Source organism: Pseudophryne corroboree, chromosome 10 (genome assembly GCF_028390025.1).
Source record: "Pseudophryne corroboree isolate aPseCor3 chromosome 10, aPseCor3.hap2, whole genome shotgun sequence".
Classification (NCBI taxonomy): domain Eukaryota; kingdom Metazoa; phylum Chordata; class Amphibia; order Anura; family Myobatrachidae; genus Pseudophryne; species Pseudophryne corroboree.
This window is the reverse complement of record NC_086453.1, coordinates 15125109-15137882: the sequence shown is the minus strand read 5'-3', so window position 1 is coordinate 15137882 and position 12774 is coordinate 15125109. Positions and strand designations below refer to the sequence as shown.

The 12774-nt window shown below is 49.4% G+C and overlaps 1 protein-coding gene across 2 annotated transcripts in view; it reads right to left on the bottom strand.

Moving 5' to 3' along the window:
- Nucleotides 1-7827, bottom strand: part of NBL1 (NBL1, DAN family BMP antagonist) — a 39457-nt gene extending 31630 nt beyond the window's left edge. Inside the window, exon 1 of one of the 2 annotated variants that reach the window (XM_063942140.1) lies at nucleotides 7692-7827. The gene's annotated coding sequence lies outside the window, so the exon portion shown is untranslated. Of the gene's footprint in view, nucleotides 1-7552; nucleotides 7647-7691 lie in introns of those variants that run through there. The other variant, XM_063942142.1, reaches the window with a different exon arrangement.
- Nucleotides 7828-12774: the final 4947 nt, after the last annotated feature.

Genomic DNA, 12774 nt, shown 5'->3' with positions numbered 1-12774 from the left:
CAGTATTGGGGAGCAGATATTGAGTATCAGTATTGGGGGAGCAGGTAATGAGTATCAGTATTTGGGGAGTAGGTAATGAGTATCAGTATTGGGGAGCAGGTAATGAGTATAATTATTGGGGAGCAATGAATGTGTATCAGTATTGGGGTGCATGCAGTATGTAGTTAGTAGCTGGGGGAGTATCAGTACTGGGGTGAAGGCAGTATGTAGTTAGTAGCTCGGGGAGTATCAGTATTGGGGTGCAAGCAGTATGTAGTTAGTAGTTGGGGTAGTATCAATATTGGGGTGCATGCAGTATGTAGTTAGTAGCTGGGGGAGTATCAGTATTGGGGTGCAGGCAGTTTGTAGTCAGTAGCTGGGGGAGTATCAGCATTGGGGTGAAGGCAGTATGTAGTTAGTAGCTGGGGGAGTATCAGTATTGGGGAGCTGGCAGTATGTAGTTAGTAGCTGGGGGAGTATCAGTATTGGAGTGCAGGCAGTATGTAGTTAGTAGCTGGGGGAGTATCAGTATTGGGGTGCAGGCAGTATGTAGTTAGTAGCTGGGGGAGTATCAGTATTGGGGTGCAGGCATTATGTAGTTAGTAGCTGGGGGAGTATCAATATTGGGGTGCATGCAGTATGTAGTTAGTAGCTGGGGGAGTATCAGTATTGGGGTGCAGGCAGTATGTAGTTAGTAGCTAGGGGAGTATCAGTATTGGGGTGCAAGCAGTATGTAGTTAGCTGGGGGAGTATCAGCATTGGGGTGCAGGCAGTATGTAGTTAGCAGCAAGGGAGTATCAGTATTGGGGTGCAGGCAGTATGTAGTTAGTAGCTGGGGGAGTATCAGTATTGGGGTGCAGGCAGTATGTAGTTAGTAGCTAGGGGAGTATCAGTATTGGGGTGCAAGCAGTATGTAGTTAGCTGGGGGAGTATCAGCATTGGGGTGCAGGCAATATGTAGTTAGCAGCAAGGGAGTATCAGTATTGGGGTGCAGGCAGTATGTAGTTAGTAGCTGGTGAAGTATCAGTATTGGGGGAGCAGGTAATGAGTATCAGTATTGGGGGAGCAGGTAATGAGTATCAGTATTGGGGCAGCAGGAAATGAGTATCAGTATTGGGGAGCAGATATTGAGTATCAGTATTGGGGGAGCAGGTAATGAGTATCAGTATTTGGGGAGTAGGTAATGAGTATCAGTATTGGGGAGCAATGAATGAGTATCAGTATTGGGGTGCATGCAGTATGTAGTTATTAGCTGGAGAGTATCAGTATTGGGGTGCATGCAGTATGTAGTTTGTAGCTGGGGGAGTATCAGTACTGGGGTGAAGGCAGTATGTAGTTAGTAGCTGGGGAGTATCAGTATTGGGGTGCAAGCAGTATGTAGTTAGTAGTTGGGGGAGTATCAATATTGGGGTGCATGCAGTATGTAGTTAGTAGCTGGGGGAGTATCAATATTGGGGTGCAGGCAGTTTGTAGTTAGTAGCTGGGGGGGTATCAGTATTGGGGTGAAGGCAGTATGTAGTTAGTAGCTGGGGGAGTATCAGTATTGGGGAGCTGGCAGTATGTAGTTAGTAGCTAGGGAGTATCAGTATTGGGGTGCAGGCAGTATGTAGTTAGTAGCTGGGGGAGTATCAGTATTGGGGTGCAGGCAGTATGTAGTTAGTAGCTAGGGGAGTATCAGTATTGGGGTGCAAGCAGTATGTAGTTAGCTGGGGGAGTATCAGCATTGGGGTGCAGGCAATATGTAGTTAGCAGCAAGGGAGTATCAGTATTGGGGTGCAGGCAGTATGTAGTTAGTAGCTGGTGAAGTATCAGTATTGGGGGAGCAGGTAATGAGTATCAGTATTGGGGGAGCAGGTAATGAGTATCAGTATTGGGGCAGCAGGAAATTAGTATCAGTATTGGGGAGCAGATATTGAGTATCAGTATTGGGGGAGCAGGTAATGAGTATCAGTATTGGGGAGCAATGAATGAGTATCAGTATTGGGGTGCATGCAGTATGTAGTTATTAGCTGGAGAGTATCAGTATTGGGGTGCATGCAGTATGTAGTTTGTAGCTGGGGGAGTATCAGTACTGGGGTGAAGGCAGTATGTAGTTAGTAGCTGGGGAGTATCAGTATTGGGGTGCAAGCAGTATGTAGTTAGTAGTTGGGGGAGTATCAATATTGGGGTGCATGCAGTATGTAGTTAGTAGCTGGGGGAGTATCAATATTGGGGTGCAGGCAGTTTGTAGTTAGTAGCTGGGGGAGTATCAGTATTGGGGTGCAGGCAGTATGTAGTTAGTAGCTGGGGGAGTATCAGTATTGGGGTGCAGGCAGTATGTAGTTAGTAGCTGAGGGGAGTATCAGTATTGGGGTGAAGGCAGTATGTAGTTAGTAGCTGGGGCAGTATCATATTGGGGTGCAGGCAGTATGTAGTTAGTAGCTGGGGGAGTATCAGTATTGGGGTGAAGCAGGATGTAGTTAGTAGCTGGGAGAGTATCAGTATTGGGGTGCAGGCAGTATGCAGTTAGTAACTGGGGTGTATCAGTATTGGGGTGCAGGCAGTATGTAGTTAGTAGCTGGGGGAGTATCAGTATTGGGGAGCTGGCAGTATGTATTTAGTAGCTGTGGTGTATCAGTATTGGGGTGCAGGCAGTATGTAGTTAGTAGCTGGGGGAGTTTCAGTATTGGGGTGCAGGCAGTATGTAGTTAGTAGCTAGGGAGTATCAGTGTTGGGGTGAAGGCAGTATGTAGTTAGTAGCTGGGGAGTATCAGTATTGGGGTGCAGACAGTATGTAGTTAGTAGCTAGGGAGTATCAGTGTTGGGGTGAAGGCAGTATGTAGTTAGTAGCTAGGGAGTATCAGTATTGGGATGCAGACAGTATGTAGTTAGTAGCTAGGGAGTATCAGTATTGGGGTGAAGGCAGTATGTAGTTAGTAGCTGGGGGAGTATCAGTATTGGGGTGCAGGCAGTATGTAGTTAGTAGCTGAGGGGAGTATCAGTATTGGGGTGAAGGCAGTATGTAGTTAGTAGCTGGGGCAGTATCATATTGGGGTGCAGGCAGTATGTAGTTAGTAGCTGGGGGAGTATCAGTATTGGGGTGAAGCAGGATGTAGTTAGTAGCTGGGAGAGTATCAGTATTGGGGAGCTGGCAGTATGTATTTAGTAGCTGTGGTGTATCAGTATTGGGGTGCAGGCAGTATGTAGTTAGTAGCTGGGGGAGTGTCAGTATTGGGGTGCAGGCAGTATGTAGTTAGTAGCTAGGGAGTATCAGTGTTGGGGTGAAGGCAGTATGTAGTTAGTAGCTAGGGAGTATCAGTGTTGGGGTGAAGGCAGTATGTAGTTAGTAGCTGGGGAGTATCAGTATTGGGGTGCAGACAGTATGTAGTTAGTAGCTAGGGAGTATCAGTGTTGGGGTGAAGGCAGTATGTAGTTAGTAGCTAGGGAGTATCAGTATTGGGGTGAAGCAGGATGTAGTTAGTAGCTGGGAGAGTATCAGTATTGGGGTGCAGGCAGTATGCAGTTAGTAACTGGGGTGTATCAGTATTGGGGTGCAGGCAGTATGTAGTTAGTAGCTGGGGGAGTATCAGTATTGGGGTGCAGGCAGTATGTAGTTAGTAGCTAGGGAGTATCAGTGTTGGGGTGAAGGCAGTATGTAGTTAGTAGCTGGGGAGTATCAGTATTGGGGTGCAGACAGTATGTAGTTAGTAGCTAGGGAGTATCAGTGTTGGGGTGAAGGCAGTATGTAGTTAGTAGCTAGGGAGTATCAGTATTGGGATGCAGACAGTATGTAGTTAGTAGCTAGGGAGTATCAGTATTGGGGTGAAGGCAGTATGTAGTTAGTAGCTGGCGGAGTATCAGTATTGGGGTGAAGGCAGTATGTAGTTAGTAGCTAGGGGAGTATCAGTATTGGGGAGCAGGCAATATGTAGTTAGTAGCTAGGGGAGTATCAGTATTGGGGAGCAGGCAGTTTGTAGTTAGTAGCTAGGGAAGTATCAGTATTGGGGTGCAGGTATGTGTAGTCAGTAGCTGGGGGAGTATCAGTACTGGGGGAGCAGGTAATGAGTATCAGTATTGGGGAGCAGGAACCAAGTATCAGTAATGGGGAGCAGGTAATGAGTATCAGTATTGGGGTGCAGGCAGTATGTAGTTAGTAGCTGGGGGAGTATCAGTATTGGGGGATCAGGCAGTATGTAGTTAGTAGCTGGGGGAGTATCAGTATTGGGGTGCAGGCAGTATGTAGTTAGTAGCTAGGGGAGTATCAGTATTGGGGTGCAGGCTATATGTAGTTAGTAGCTAGGGGAGTATCAGTATTGGGGTGCAGGCAGTATGTAGTTAGTAGCTAGGGAAGTATCAGTATTGGGGTGCAGGCAGTATGTAGTCAGTAGCTGGGGGAGTATCAGTACTGGGGAAGCAGGTAATGAGTATCAGTATTGGGGAGCAGGTACCAAGTAACAGTATTGGGGAGCAGGTAATGAGTATCAGTATTGGGGTGCAGGCAGTATGTAGTTAGTAGCTGGGGGAGTATCAGTATTGGGGGAGCAGGTAATGAGTATCAGTATTGGGGAGCAGGCAGTATGTAGTTAGTAGCTGGGGAATATCAGTATTGGGGTGCAGGCAGTATGTAGTTAGTAGCTGGGGGAGTATCAGTATTGGGGGATCAGGCAGTATGTAGTTAGTAGCTGGGGGAGTATCAGTATTGGGGTGCAGGCAGTATGTAGTTAGTAGCTGGGGGAGTATCAGTATTGGGGGGCAGGCAGTATGTAGTTAGTAGCTGGGGAATATCAGTATTGGGGTGCAGGCAGTATGTAATTAGTAGCTGGGGGAGTATCAGTATTGGGGGATCAGGCAGTATGTAGTTAGTAGCTGGGGGAGTATCAGTATTGGGGTGCAGGCAGTATGTAGTTAGTAGCTGGTGGAGTATCAGTATTGGGGTGCAGGCAGTATGTAGTTAGTAGCTGGGGAGTATCTGTATTGGGGTAAAGGCAGTATGTAGTTAGTAGCTGGGGGAGTATCAGTATTGGGGTGCAGGCAGTATGTAGGTAGCTGAGGGAGTATCAGTATTGGGGAGCAGGCAGTATGTAGTTAGTAGCTGGGGAGTATCAGTATTGGGGTGCAGGCAGTATGTAGTTAGTAGCTGGGGGAGTATCAGTATTGTGGAGCAGGCAGTATGTAGTTAGTAGCTGGGGGAGTATCAGTATTGGGGTGCAGGCAGTATGTAGTTAGTAGCTGGGGGAGTATCAGTATTGGGGAGCTGGCAGTATGTATTTAGTAGCTGGGGGAGTATAAGTATTGGGGGATCAGGCATTATGTAGTTAGTAGCTGGGGGAGTATCAGTATTGGGGTGCAGGCAGTATGTAGTTAGTAGCTGGGGGAGTATCAGTACTGGGGTGCAGGCAGTATGTAGTTAGTAGCTAGGGGAGTATCAGTATTGGGGGATCAGGCAGTATGTAGTTAGTAGCTGGGGGAGTATCAGTATTGGGGTGCAGGCAGTTTGTAGTTAGTAGCTGGGGGAGTATCAGTTTTGGGGTGCAGGCAGTATGTAGTTAGTAGCTAGGGGAGTATAAGTATTGGTGTGCAGGCAGTATGTAGTTAGTAGCTGGGGGAGTATCAGTATTGGGGTGCAGGCAGTATGTAGTTAGTAGCTGGGGGAGTATCAGTATTGGGATGCAGGCAGTATGTAGTTAGTAGCTGGGGGAGTATCAGTATTGGGGTGCAGGCAGTATGTAGTTAGTAGCTGGGGGAGTATCAGTATTGGGGTGCAGGCAGTATGTAGTTAGTAGCTAGGGGAGTATCAGTATTGGGGTGCAGGCAGTATGTAGTTAGTAGCTAGGGGAGTACAAGTATTGGGGTGCGGGCAGTATGTAGTTAGTAGCTGGGGGAGTATCAGTATTGGGGTGCAGGCAGTATGTAGTTAGTAGCTGGGGGAGTATCAGTATTGTGGTGCAGGCAGTATGTGGTTAGTAGCTAGGGGAGTATCAGTATTGGGGAGCAGGCAGTAAGTAGCTGGGGGAGTATCAGTATTGGGGGACAGGTAAAGGCTCAGATGATACAAGAAGAGAGAGCTGTAGGACAGCTGTGAGCAGGATGTGACAGGGTAATATTACCATCAGACAAGGGGTAATAAATGACCAAGGAATCCCGCTCTGCCCTGTATGGATGGGAATGTATCAGGTAAATACAGGGTGAGCCCTAGTGATAATTAAATGTTTGGGGCAGAGATGGTGCCAGTATTTTACTATAATACAACACACAGCAATACATTTGGTATTTGGGAGTGATTAGTCTGTGGGGCAGTTGGGGTAATACTGATGTGGGTACAGAGGGCACAGACATTGGGGAGTGACTAGTCTGTGGGGCAGTTGGGGCAATACTGATATGGGTACAGAGGGCACAGACATTGGGGTGTGACGATGTCTGTGGGTCATTTGGGGCAATACTGATATGGGTACAGAGGGCACAGACATTTGGGAGTGATTAGTCTGTGGGGCAGTTGGGGCAATACTGATGTGGGTACAGAGGGCACAGACATTGGGGAGTGATTAGTCTGTGGGGCAGTTGGGGCAATACTGATATGGGTACAGAGGGCACAGACATTGGGGTGTGACGAGGTCTGTGGGGCAGTTGGGGCAATACTGATATGGGTACACAGGGCACAGACATTGGGGAGTGATTAGTCTGTGGGGCAGTTGGGGCAATACTGATGTGGGTACAGAGGGCACAGACATTGGGGAGTGATTAGTCTGTGGGGCAGTTTGGGCAATACTGATATGGGTACAGAGGGCACAGACATTGGGGTGTGACGAGGTCTGTGGGGCAGTTGAGGCAATACTGATATGGGTACACAGGGCACAGACATTGGGGTGTGACGAGGTCTGTGGGGCAGTTGGGGCAATACTGATATGGGTACACAGGGCACAGACATTGGGGAGTGATTAGTCTGTGGGGCAGTTGGGGCAATACTGATGTGGGTACAGAGGGCACAGACATTGGGGAGTGATTAGTCTGTGGGGCAGTTGGGGCAATACTGATATGGGTACAGAGGGCACAGACATTGGGGTGTGACGAGGTCTGTGGGGCAGTTGGGGCAATACTGATATGGGTACAGAGGGCACAGACATTGGGGAGTGATTAGCCTGTGGGGCAGTTGGGGCAATACTGATATCGGTACACAGGGCACAGACATTGGGGTGTGACGATGTCTGTGGGGCAGTTGGGGCAATACTGATATGGGTACAGGGCACAGACATTGGGGTCACTGAGTAACAGAGAAGATGTGAGACAGGCAGAATAACCTGTGTGTAGGGCAGTAAACAATGTGTTACCCCACAGGGTGCAGATGTATTACCCCCAGGTCTCCCCTCCATACCCCAGTCACACTGGGGGTCTGGTGCCCCCACCCCTGCAGTAATCCCGGCAGAACCTGTTACACCGTATTCTCACTGCAGAATATCAGCTGCATAGAGGAGGGCTGCAGTCACCGAGGGGTTAACACGTATGGAAGTGAAGCAGGACTAGGACAGGTCCGAGGTACAGCACTGGCACATGCAGAGGACCAAGATGGACCACAACAGCCCTTGCCCGAAGAGCTTACCATCGACATTCAGTTATCATGCCCCTGGAAGATCAGAAGAAAGTTTTGCGAGGTCCCCGGCAGGCAGAAGCCTTTAGGAATCTCCAGGACTCCTCTATACCCCGCAGACATGTAAGTACCCCTGGGAGCTGGTACTCACCGGGAGAAGAGCCAGGGGGAAAGCCATTCAGGGGTAATAGGGTGTGCCAGCCATCCGGGGCTCCTGCAGCGACTGGAAAACAAGAGAGCAGAGCTTCTGCTGCAGAGCACAAGTCAGGAGTGCAGAGCTGCAGAACCCGCCTCCCCAAATAGGGGAGAGACATCCCAAATCCTCCTCTGCCCAGTGCGGAGGGGAAGGGGGGGACAGAGGCAGCACCTCTGTGTGACCAGGGGGGGGGGGGGGGGGGGGGGGGGGGCAGGTACTGGCTGACACCACAGGGGAGGTGGGTGGGTGCAGCAACTTCACCAGGCACACACTACACAACTGAGGCACCAGGGGGGTTACACACCCTCAGCACAGAAGTATAATAAATAAATTATATATATATATATATATATATATATATATATATATATATCCCTATAGCCCACCAACCATACATCCCACAGGAAGCTGTTCAATTCATGCTGGAAATCCCGACTTTCACAATCACTGTCCGCACACAGCACCACTGCTGCCCATTCTCAGTGTTCTCTCTTGTTACATTGCTGCAACAATGTATCACCGGCCCGTCACGTGACTGCGCTGCCTCTATACAGGGTAGTGTGGGCCTATGTGGGGGGTCCCTACCTGTGCTGGTCCGGTCCTAGTGGTATTATTAAGGTGACCGCTGAGTTATTATACTGCTCCCACCAATAGATGGTCCCAACACCGGGGAGCAGGTTACACTTATTGGCTGCTCACGTTGGAGAAGCGCCCCAGGTCTCTCTTTAGAGGGGGAAGTGTATCAAAGCTTGGTGAGGGATGAAGTACCAACCAACCAGATCCTGACATTTAATAGGCTGCGCTAGAAAAATGACAGAAGTTGATTGGTTGATACTTTATCTTTCTCCCAGCTTTGGTATATCTCCCCCTATGTGAGAGGGGGTAAGGTAAACCCGGTACACGTACTGTCCTGGGGGAGGACTTGGTTTTATCTGCAGAGATATTAATTATTACCATAGTGGTTACTTATTAAACTGTATTATCTATCTTTATATAATTATCTATCTATCTATCTATCTATCTATCTATCTATCTATCTATCTATCTATCTCTATATATGTATCTATCTATCTATGTATGTATGTATGTATGTATCTATATATAACTATATATGTATGTATGTATCGATCTATCTATATATATATATAACTATGTATGTATGTATTGATCTATCTATCTATCGAACAACAGCTATGCAGGGGCGTAGCCAAAACTTTGAGGGCCCCATAGCAACATTTTTTGAAGGGGCCCCCGTCCCAATGTTCCTAGAGAGACACTTCTTTGCAGCAGTTGTTCATTTTATGCCCTATAATAGTCCCTAGTTCATTTTCTGAACCATAGCAGAGCCTTATTTAATGTTATGCCCCATAGTAGTGCCCTAGTTTCCTTTATGAATTGCAGTAGTGCTTAAGTTCCCTCTATGTCACATTTCAGAGCTGCCAATACACATTATGCCGCACAGTACCCCCAATTCACATTATGATATATAGTGCTCCCCGTTCATATTGTGCCTCATTACAGTGCCCCGGTTCATATTATATAACATTATAATGCCCTCCAGTTCATTTTATACCACACTACAATGAGCAGGTCCAGGGGCATAACTAGATATATTGCAGGCCCCAAGGGAAAAGTTTGAAAGGACCCCTACATACCACCCAATGGCGAAAAATGTATATAACACATGTAACTTGGCCCCTCTCAGCTCTGGCCCCATAGCAGCTGCACTCCCTGCACCTATGGTAGCTACACCCTGTATATAACACATGTAACTGTGACAGGGAAGGTGGCCCTCTCATCTCTGGCCCCATAGCAGCTGCACTGCCTGCACCTATGGTAGCTACACCCTGTATATAACACATGTAACTGACAGGGAAGGTGGCTCCTCTCAGCTCTGGGCCCCATAGCAGCTGCACTCCCTGCACCTATGGTATCTACACCCTGTATATAACATATGTAACTGTGACAGGGAAGGTGGCCCCTCTCAGCTCTGGGCCCCATAGCAGCTGCACACCCTGCACCTATGGTAGCTACGCCCCTGTATATAACACATGTAACTGTGACATGGAAGGTGGCCCCTCTCAGCTCTGGCCCCATAGCAGCTGCACTCCCTACACCTATGGTAGCTACACCCCTGTATATAACACATATAACTGTGACAGGGAAGGTGGCCCCTCTCAGCTCTGGGCCCCATAGCAGCTGCACACCCTGCACCTATGGTAGCTACGCCCCTGTATATAACACATGTAACTGTGACAGGGAAGGTGGCCCCTCTCAGCTCTGGGCCCCATAGCAGCTGCACTCCCTGCACCTATGGTAGCTACACCCCTGTATATAACACATATAACTGTGACAGGGAAGGTGGCCCCTCTCAGCTCTGGGCCCCATAGCAGCTGCACTCCCTGCACCTATGGTAGCTGCACCCTGTATATAACACATGTAACAGTGACAGGGAAGGTGGCCCCTCTCAGCTCTGGGCCCCATAGCAGCTGCACTCCCTGCACCTATGGTAGCTGCACCCTGTATATAACACATGTAACTGTGACAAGGAAGGTGGCCCCTCTCAGCTCTGTGCCCCATAGCAGCTGCACTGCCTGCACCTATGCTAGCTACACCCTGTATATAACACATGTAACTGTGACAGGGAAGGTGGCCCCTCTCAGCTCTGGTCCCATAGCAGCTGCACCTCCTGCACCTATGGTAGCTACACCCTGTATATAACACATGTAACTGTGACAGGGAAGGTGGCCTCTCTCAGCTCTGGCCCCATAGCAGCTGCACTCCCTGCACCTATGGTAGCTACACCCTGTATATAACACATGTAACTGTGACAGGGAAGGTGGCCCCTCTCAGCTCTGGCCCCATAGCAGCTGCATTCCCTGCACCTATGGTAGCTACACCCTGTATATAACACATGTAACTGTGACAGGGAAGGTGGCCCCTCTCAGCTCTGGGCGCCATAGCAGCTGCACTCCCTGCACCTATGGTAGCTACACCCTGTATATAACACGTGTAACTGTGACAGGGAAGGTGGCCCCTCTCAGCTCTGGACCCATAGCAGCTGCACTCCCTGCACCTATGGTAGCTACACCCTGTATATAACACATCTAACTGTGATAGGGAAGGTGGCTCCTCTCATCTCTGGCCCCATAGCAGCTGCACTCCCTGCACCTATGGTAGCTACACCCTGTATATAACACATGTAACTGTGACAGGGAAGGTGGCCCCTCTCAGCTCTGGACCCCATATCAGCTGCACTCCCTGCACCTATGGTAGCTACACCTCTGTATATAACACATGTAACTGTGACAGGGAAGGTGGCCCCTCTCAGCTCTGGACCCAATAGCAGCTGCACTCCCTGCACCTATGGTAGCTATGCCCCTATATATAACACATATAACTGTGACAGGGAAGGTGGGCCCCTCTCAGCTCTGGGCCCCATAGCAGCTGCACTCCCTGCACCTATGGTAGCTACACCCTGTATATAACACGTGTAACTGTGACAGGGAAGGTGGGCCCTCTCAGCTCTGGGTCCCATAGCAGCTGCACTCCCTGCACCTATGGTATCTACACCCTGTATATAACACATGTAACTGTGACAGGGAAGGTGGCCCCTCTCAGCTCTGGGTCCCATAGCAGCTGCACTCCCTGCACCTATGGTAGCTACACCCTGTATATAACACATGTAACTGTGACAGGGAAGGTGGCCCCTCTCAGCTCTGGGTCCCATAGCAGCTGCACTCCCTGCACCTATGGTAGCTACACCCTGTATATAACACATGTAACTGTGACAGGGAAGGTGGCTCCTCTCAGCTCTGGGCCCCATAGCAGCTGCACTCCCTGCACCTATGGTAGCTACACCCTGTATATAACACATGTAACTGTGACAGGGAAGGTGGCCCCTCTCAGCTCTGGGTCCCATAGCAGCTGCACTCCCTGCACCTATGGTAGCTACACCCTGTATATAACACATGTAACTGTGACAGGGAAGGTGGCCCCTCTCAGCTCTGGGTCCCATAGCAGCTGCACTCCCTGCACCTATGGTAGCTACACCCTGTATATAACACATGTAACTGTGACAGGGAAGGTGCCCCTCTCAGCTCTGGGCCCCATAGCAGCTGCGCTCCCTGCACCTATGGTAGCTACACCCTGTATATAACACATGTAACTGTGACAGGGAAGGTGGCTCCTCTCAGCTCTGGGTCCCATAGCAGCTGCACTCCCTGCACCTATGGTAGCTACACCCTGTATATAACACATGTAACTGTGACAGGGAAGGTGGCTCCTCTCAGCTCTGAGCCCCATTGCAGCTGCACTCCCTGCACCTATGGTAGCTACACCCTGTATATAACACATGTAACTGTGACAGGGAAGGTGGCCCCTCTCAGCTCTGGGCCCCATAGCAGCTGCACTCCCTGCACCTATGCTAGCTACACCCTGTATATAACACATGTAACTGTGACAGGGAAGGTGGCCCCTCTCAGCTCTGGCCCCATAGCAGCTGCACTCACTGCACCTATGGTAGCTACACCCTGTATATAACACATGTAACTGTGACAGGGAAGGTGGCTCCTCTCAGCTCTGAGCCCCATTGCAGCTGCACTCCCTGCACCTATGGTAGCTACACCCTGTATATAACACATGTAACTGTGACAGGGAAGGTGGCCCCTCTCAGCTCTGGGCCCCATAGCAGCTGCACTCCCTGCACCTATGGTAGCTACACCCTGTATATAACACATGTAACTGTGACAGGGAAGGTGGCTCCTCTCAGCTCTGAGCCCCATTGCAGCTGCACTCCCTGCACCTATGGTAGCTACACCCTTGCAGCTATGTATAGCACACACGCATTCCGCAGTGCTGTACAGAGAATGTATCAGTCACTATATTCCCTATGACATGGATACACACACTAGGGTTATTTGTCAGAAGCCAGTTACCCTACCGGTATATTTTTAGAGTCTGAGAGGAAACCGAAGCACCCAAATGAAACCTACAAAAGCAGTGAGGACATACAGGGCGGGATGTACTAAAGCAAAAA